Genomic DNA, 8,912 nt, shown 5'->3' with positions numbered 1-8,912 from the left:
TTCTGAGTCTGTGCCACCCAAGTGAGGCTAAATTGTAATTTTACTGTCTGTGCCTCACCTGGACCAGGTAGCTGCAGCAGTAGCAGCAGCCAGGAGAAGTAGACCCTTTGTTATGTGTGTGGTTGAGATGCTCTCTAGGTACCAGGGAAGAGCATGGAGTCTAATAACATCAAGAAACTCTTGCATGAAGTTCATAAAGGAAAGACTCCTGGGTAGAACATGTCCTGCTAAAATCTATGCTCCTTCCTATGGTAGGTTGGCTTTGAATGAGTGAGTGTGTCTAGTCTTTTTGACCCCAAGAGGCCGAGAAGAAACGTGTGACTGGGACTTCTCTGGTGGTCCAGTGGTTAAGACTCCACAGGGAGCACAGGTTCCATCTCTGGTTGGGGGGCTTAAGATGCTGCCTGTGTGATGGAAGAAAGAATCTGCCGGCAGACAGATCCTCAAGTGGTCTCCCATGGCCCTTTTACTGGTCTTCACGCCCTTACCTCTCCTTTTGAGTGGAGGTGGGACTGGTGACTGGTGACTTGCTTCCAACCAATGGAATATGGCAAAGGTGTCAAGATCTGTGATGACGTGCATACAGCTGTAGCATTAATCTCGCCAGGAGACTCTCTTCCTTGTTGGCTCTGAGGAAACAAGGGGCTGTTGGGAATATCCACCTAGCAAGGAACTCAGGGCAGCTTCCAGCTGACAGTCAGAGGGAAATGGAGGCCCTCAGTCCAACAGCCCATAAAGAACTAAAGGCTGCGAACAACCACATGAACTGGGGCGCGGATCCTTCCCCACTCGAGCCTCAGGTGCACCCACAGTCTCTGCTGAGGCTTTAATTTCAGGTCTGTGAGATGCTGAAGCAGATGACCAGCCTTGCTGTGCCTGGACCCCTGACCCACAGAAAGTGCGAGAAAATGAACGTGTGGTTTTGCAGTAACACTGGTACCTAGCAATGATTGCTAATGCAAAGTTTGACAATGCCCTGAGTCATCACTGGTCTCTAGGCTAGGAAAGTAAGAAGAAATTGGGAACAGAAAGATTTTGTCTGTAATCCTCGATGAGACTCTTCACCCGCCTGGTTCTATACTGTCAAGCCATAGAAGGAGAGACAGTTTCAGCTTTTATTACATGAAGGGCGCCATCAACTTGGGCAATGCAATATCAGACCAGGAGAATGGCTGTAATTTGGGAATTGTTAAGAAAAGCATGCTGCAACCCTGAGAAGAAAAGGAAAAATGAGCTATGAGAAAAGGAGGACCTTCTTCCTTGGAAAAAAGAAAACACAAAAATGTACCTTATTTCCAAAGATGTGGAAATAGACAAACAGAGGAATATAAGTCATAATTAACACAACACATGTTGCTGGAAATGATTATCAACATCTTGGATTTAAAAAAATAATAAAATAAGTCACTTCTAGAACTGATAAAGTAGCTCAGATGGAGTGATTTTCTTGCTGATAAAAATCACTAAGTCTTCACAAATTGTTTAAAAATCTTATAATTTGATGTACTAGAGAATGACCCATAGCAGGCAAACACTGCAGAGATGATCCTTGAATAATAAGCTGTGAACCAGTAAGATTTCTTAAAGTGACCTCAGCTCTTTTTCTCATTTATTACTTCTCTGCAAGAAGTCAGCCAGGTGCTGCTGAACCTCTGTGTCTGGGGCTTGTTGATCCCCTCCTAGGTCCTGGCCTCTCCTTGCATCTTCTTGCCTCTGTGGACTCAGAATTGCAGCGTTCCTCACCTACTGCCGGCCAAACCTCTGACTCGGTAGTGAGGTCTCTAGCCGCTCCCTTCCCCGTGTCTCCTTTTCTTCTCAGGGCTACAGAAATGACCACCATCTTCCTTACCTACAACACAAGGTAAATTTGGCCTCAGCATCACCATCCCAAATCGGTGTAGTCCTACGTCATGTTGCAGGGCTCCCCTGGTGGCTCAGACGGTAAAGAATCTGCCTGCAGTGTGGGAGACCCAGGTTCAATCTCTGGATCAGGAAGGTCCCCTGGAGATGGGAATGGCTACCCACTCCAGTAGTTTTGCTTGGAGAATCCCAAGGACTGAGGAGCCTGACAGGCTACAGTCCACCGGGTCACAAAGATTTGGATACAACTAAGTGACGGACACAGTACGTCACACTGTAGATCACTGCCCTGCCAGGCCCCAGTCCCCTAACACCTCCTTGGCCTCTTCACTTATTCCTCTCTGTTTTTCTCTCTCAAATCCAACCACATTTGCATTGTTGATGCTTGCTGTTCCTCTAACACAGGATATACATTTCCACCTCAGGGCCTTTGAACTTGCTGTTTCCTCTGCCTTGAAGTTTCTTCCCCCAAATATCTCCATGGTGCTCTCTCTTTTCTCAGGTCTTTGCTTAAATATCACTCCTTTTTATTTAAAGATTTTTTTCTGTGGGTCTTTTTAAAATTTTATTGAATTTGTTCACTGGAAATTGGTCAAGAATCTGCCTGCAATGCAGGAGACTAGGGTTCGATCCCTGGGTTGAGAAGATCCTCTGGAGAAGGGAATGGCAACCCACTCCAGTATTTCTTGCCTGGAAAATTCCATGGACAGAGGAGCCTGGTGAACTACATACAGTCCATGGGGTTTTGCAAAGAGTCAGACAAGACTCAGCAGCTAACACATGCACAGGTTGAATTTGTTACAATGTTGCTCCTTTTTTTTGTACCTTGGTTTTTTGGACCTGGGGTATGCCGGATCCTAGCTCTCCAACCAGGAATCAAACCTGCACCCCCTGATTGGAAGCCAAAGTTTTAACCACTGGATCACCAAGAAAGTCCTTCAAATATTACTCTTTTGGTGAGCTCTTACCTGCAAATTCCATCTAAAATTATCACCCCACGACCTGTCTCATGGTGCACCTCTTTTCCCTTAGCACTTTTTATTTATTTATCCTGTTTGCTATCTGTCTCTCTAGCTAAAATATAAGTGCTGGCTGTGGATGCATGGATTGCTGCATGTTTTTTTTTTCTTTTGTTACTTCTGTTGTACTTACAACAGTGACTGACATGTCAATCATTACTTGTTGAATTTCTCAACTTGGCTTAAAAGATTCTTTTTCTCATAGTACCATTTCTCCCATAGACTTGTAGGCTAGTACTAAGTTTCAGAGATGTCTTGGTGATCCACGATTATGGTTTTAATATTTCAGTTCCTTTTGACTAGAAGTATTTGTTCTTAAGTGACTAAGGCGAAGTAAATAGAGTATAAAGGACTTCCCAATGGATAGAGTCAAGGGTTCCAAAGTTCATTTATAAGTCAATTGTTTGCACATCCTGAACTTATTTTCAGAACACTATGGGCACAGCTAGTTAACTGCAGGGAGTCTGAGAAGACTGGATAATGCCAGAACTGGGAACCAGATATGCCCACTGGGATGGGGCAGACCCCAAAAGGACAGCAACAGGTGCACTGAACTCTGAGGATGCTCCACGCAGCCAGCAGGAGACACTGTCCTGAAGGCCAGGGCACGGGCAGCAGTTGCATTAGAGAGAATCGGGGAGACCCCATTGGGAAGTAGAGTTTAGCAAATGACCGTCTGGGGGTAATGATACTTTAAAGACGGGTTTATCAAAAAACACCATGAAGCGCAAGGGTAAGCCAAACAATAGAGAGAAAATATTTACCATGTGCATATATGACAAATGGACCATATACAGATTATTTAAGGAACAACTTAAAATCAAAAAGGAAAGATAGATGACCCAATAGAAACATGGGCAAAAGTCTTTAGCAGTCATTTCAAAAAAGACAATCTCTAAATGTCTAATAAACATATGGATATGTTCTTAGCATCAACTGTAACAGTCAAACTAAAGCCACAGTGAGATTTTACTACACATCCACTAGAAAGGCTAACACTGGGAAGACTGGAAATCGAATGGTATTGGCATAAAAACAGACACATAAATCAGTGGGACAGAAGTGACAGCCCAGAAATGAATCTACACACACATTATCAATTAATTTATGACAAAAGAGACGAGAAGGTGGGACACATGTACAATCACGGCTGACTCATGTCAATGTGTGGCAAAAACCACCACAATATTGTAAAGCAATTAGCCTGCAATTAAAATAAATTAATTAATAAAAAAATAGGAGAGACAAGAATATACAATAGAGAAAGGGAAGTCTCTTCAAGAAATGATATTGGGAAAACTGGACAGCCACATACTGAAGAATGAAACTGGACCACTCTCTCATACCATACACAAGAAAGTAACCTGGTTTAAAGACCTGGACATAAGACCATAGACTATAAAATTCCTAGAAGAAAACACAATCAGTAAGCTCCTTGTCATCAGTGCTGGCAATGATTTTTTTGGATTTGACATCAAAAGCAAAGAGAAAAATAAGTGAGATGTCATCAAACTAAAAACCTTCTGCACAGCAAAGGAAACTATCAGCAAAATGAAAAGGCAATCTACCAAATGGGAAAAAATACTTGCAAGTCAGATATCCGATAAAAGTGAAAATCCAAGATACATAAAGAATTCCTACAACTTAGTAGCAAAAAACTAAACAGCTCAATTAAAAATGAGCAGGATAAACATTTTTCCAAGGAAGACATACAGATGGCCAACAGATACATGAAAAGATGCTTAGCATCATTAATCATTGAAAAAATGAAAAAAGACCATAATAAGATATTGCTTAACACCAGTTAGAACGGCTATTATTTAGCAAGACCAGAAATAAGTGTTGGTGAGGCTGTGGAGAGAATGGAACACTTGTGCACCATTGATTGGAATGTAAATTGGCGCAGCTATTGGAAAACAGTATCAGTTCAGTTCAGTCGCTCAGTCATGTCCGACTCTTTGCGACCCCACGGACTGCAGCACGCCAGTCCTCCCTGTCCATCAACAGCTCCCGGAGTTTACTCAGACTCATGTCCATCGAGTCAGTGATGCCATCCAGCCATCTCATCCTCTGTCTTCCCCTTCTCCTCCTGCCCCCAATCCCTCCCAGCATCAGGGTCTTTTCCAATGAGTCAACTATTCGCATGAGGTGGCCAAAGTATTGGAGTTTCAGCTTCAACATCAGTCCTTCCAATGAACACCCAGGACTGATCTCCTTTAGGATGGACTGGTTGGATCTCCTTGCAGTCCAAGGGATTCTCAAGAGTCTTCTCCAACACCACAGTTCAAAAGCATCAATTCTTCGGTGCTCAGCTTTCTTCAGAGTTCAACTCTCACATCCATACATGACTACTAGAAAAACCATAGCCTTGACCAGATGGACCTTTGTGGGCAAAGTAATGTCTCTGCTTTTTAATATACTATCTAGGTTGGTCATAACTTTCCTTCCAAGGAGTAAGCGTCTTTTAATTTCATGGCTGCAATCACCATCTGCAGTGATTTTGGAGCCCCCAAAAATAAAGTCTGACACTGTTTCCACTGTCTCCCCATCTATTTCTCATGAGGTGATGGGACCAGATGCCATGATCTTAGTTTTCTGAATGTTGAGAGTTAAGCCAACTTTTTCACTCTCCTCTTTCACTTTCATCAAGAGGCTTTTTAGTTCCTCTTCACTTTCTGCCATAAGGGTGGTGTCATCTGCATATCTGAGGCTATTGATATTTCTCCTGGCAATCTTGATTCCAGCTTGTGCTTCTTCCAGCCCAGCGTTTCCCATGATGTACTCTGCATATAAGTGAAATAAGCAGGGTGACAATACACAGGAGCCTCAAAAATTTAAATGGAACTACCGAATGACCCAGAAAATCCTATTTTGGATATTAATCCAAAGAAAACAAAAGCCTTAACTCAGAAAGATATAGGCACTCCAATGTTCATTGCAGCATTATTTGGGCTTCCCTGGTAGCTCAGATGGTAAAGAATCCATCTGCAATGCGGGTGATCTGGGTATGATCCCTGGGTTGAGAAGATACCCTGGAGGAAGGCATGGCAATCCACTCAGTATTCTTGCCTGGAGAATCCCCAAGAACAGAGTATTATTTACAATAGCCAAAATAAGGATATAACCTAGGAGTCCATTAATGGATGAGTGGATAAAGAAAAACATGGTGTATTTTACAGTATAAAGTATATTTTATGCTTTATTACTCATAATAATATTATGGAAAATTATTCAGCCATAAAAAGATAAGGAAAACTTACCATTTGCAACAATGTGGATGAATTTTGAAGGCATGTGCTTAGTGAAATAAGTCAGACAGACAAACACTATATGATCTTGCTTAGGTGTGGAATTTAAAAACAAACAAACAACTGAACTCAGAGCTAGAGTAAGGGTTGCCAGAGACGGGGTAGGAAGGTGGGAGGATGGGAGAAATGGGTGAAGGGTGTCAAGAGGTACAAATTTCCAGTTATAAAATAAATAAGTCCTGGCAATGTAATGTACAGCACGGTGACTATAGTTAATGAGGGGGTTGACTCGTCTCTGCTCCAGCATGTTGGGGCTGGGAAGCCTGGAAGACAGGGGTGACTTGCTGCTGCCTTAACTCACACCCTGGTGGTTGATGCTGGTTGGTGGCTGAGACCTCAGTGGCGCGGAAACCCCCACCGAGGGGACACCTCATTGGAGAGGGCATACCTCTCCACGTGATGTCTCTGCTAGAGCTGGTCTGGGCTTCCTCAAAACACAGCTAAGGATTCCAAGAGAACAAGGCAGAAGCTGTACCACTTTTTTATTGTAGTAAAAAACATAACATAAAATTGACTATCTTAACCATTAAAAAAAGAAGACACTTCCCTCATTGTCCAGTGGTTAAGACTCCATGCTTCCACTGCAGAGGGTGCAGGTTTGATTCATCAAGGAACTAAGATACTATATGCCAGACAGCATGGCCAAAAAAGGAAAACAAACAAGCAAACAAAAAACCTGTCTTCTTTTCAAGCAAAAGTTAGAGGAGATATTTCCCAGCTTGTTGGGTTGGAAAATAAAACTATTTTGTATTTTCAGCATCTCCAGGCTCTTTGAATATTGGCAGATGCAGCAGAAGTGACATTCTGGGACTTCCAGTCCCAGCACTTAAAAGGCCCTGTGGCTTCTCCTGTCCCCCTCGTGGGATCCAGTTGCCTAAAAAGGAGTTCAAGATATACCACTAAATGATGAGAAACCAGAGGGAGAGCAGAAGGCCCAGCCAGCCCCCAGCCACTCAGCTCCGTTGTTGGCAGTGTGCAGTCCCTAACATGCAGTTAAGAAAGTCATGTTTGTGGTCTGTCCTCAGGGGAGCCCCAAGCTGAGCACAGCTGCATGTGGGACCTCAGCCAATACCTCATGGAACAGAGTCAAGTCATCCCCACGGAGCTCTGCCCAGATTGCAAAATCAGGAGCAGATAAATGGTGGTGTTTGCTTCAAGACACTAAGGCTTCAGGTGGTTCTCATGCATAAAGAGACAACTGAAGTACCCGGGGGAGCACACAAACAGTGTGACCTTTCCATATTCCTTAGCCCAGGGTTCAAGGTCCTCAAGGGTCCCTTCCTCTGCCTGCTGTTCTGACTTCCTCTGGTATTACTCTCTGGGCTAGTCAGCTTGGTCTTCCATCACAAAATAGCACAGACTGGGGGCTTAAACAACAGAAATTTCTTTTCTTACAGTTCCAGAGGCTGGAAGTCCAAGGTCATGGCCACCATCTTGCATATAACATTATCATCTTACATGATAAGTCAAAGGTGTATCATATATTTGACTCCATTCATCAAACACACATTAGTTTATCACACACTAGTTCCCTGGGACTTGAAGATAGATCAGATATGTTGCTTGACCTCCCAAACATTCCCCCTGGCTGCATACAGTGCCTGGAGGAGGGCAGAACATAGACAAAACTTTGAACACAATGTGATAAACACTCTAGTAGAAGTGTGCATGAGAAGAGGAACGGAAATCCAGGTTAGGGAACAATGAATTCTGCCTGGAGAAGCAGGGCATGGAGAACAATAGACAGGGCATCTTAGTTGCTCCTTGAAGAACGAATAGCAAATGGTTAGGAGGTGAAAGGCAATATTTCACACAAAAGAAAGAGTGTGGGGACTTCCCTGGTGGTCCAGCGGCTAAGAATCCACCTTCCCATGGTGGGGGAACTAAGATCCCACATGCTGTGAAGCAGCTAAGCACCCCCACTGCATCTACTGAGCCCATGCTCCGAAACAAAGAACCTGTGCATGGCAACGGAGACCCAGCCCAGCCTAAAGGAAAAACAAAAGAATATGAAGGATAACAGGCTCCCCGGGTGGCTCAGCTGGTAAAGAATCCACCTGCAATGCAAGAGACCCCAGTTCGAGTCCTGGGTTGGGAAGATTCCCCGGGAGAAGGGATAGGCTACCCACTCCAATATTTTTGGGTTTCCCTGGTGGCTCAGATGGTAAAGAATCTGCCTGCAATATGAGAGACGTGGCTTCGATACATAGGAAGATCCCTTGGAGGAGGCCATGGCAACCCACTCCAGCATTCATGCCTGAAGAATCCCCATTGACAGAGGAGCCTGGCGGGCTACAGTCCATGGGATCGTAAAGAGTCAGACACAACTGAGCGACTAACACACATGAAGGAAAAGGTAAGTGTTATATTGGCTTGATATGGGGAGGGTATAGGAAAGAGGGTGGGCGGCAGGTACGGCTGGAGAGAGGGGCAGGACTAGGTTATAAAAAGCCTGTGGATCATAATCTGTACTTTGTTCTCTAGATATTGGGGAGATGAGAGCAAATCCTACTCTGACAGAGACCTCTGGATGTCAAGAACTTACCTTTCCACCACTGTAGCCCTAGAAACGATTAAGAACCTCCCGGGTCTACACTACTAGCAAGGATCCCATGGCCGAGGGCAGAAGTTACTGAGCCTTGGAGGCTGGGAAGAAGTGGGGAGCAAGGATTGGAGGTCCTCAAGAGGAAGGGACTTTGGCGGGAGATGTGGGAACAGAGAGGGG

The sequence above is a fragment of the Muntiacus reevesi genome, chromosome 2 (assembly GCF_963930625.1).
Source record: "Muntiacus reevesi chromosome 2, mMunRee1.1, whole genome shotgun sequence".
Lineage (NCBI taxonomy): Eukaryota > Metazoa > Chordata > Mammalia > Artiodactyla > Cervidae > Muntiacus > Muntiacus reevesi.
This window is presented reverse-complemented; position numbering follows the sequence as displayed.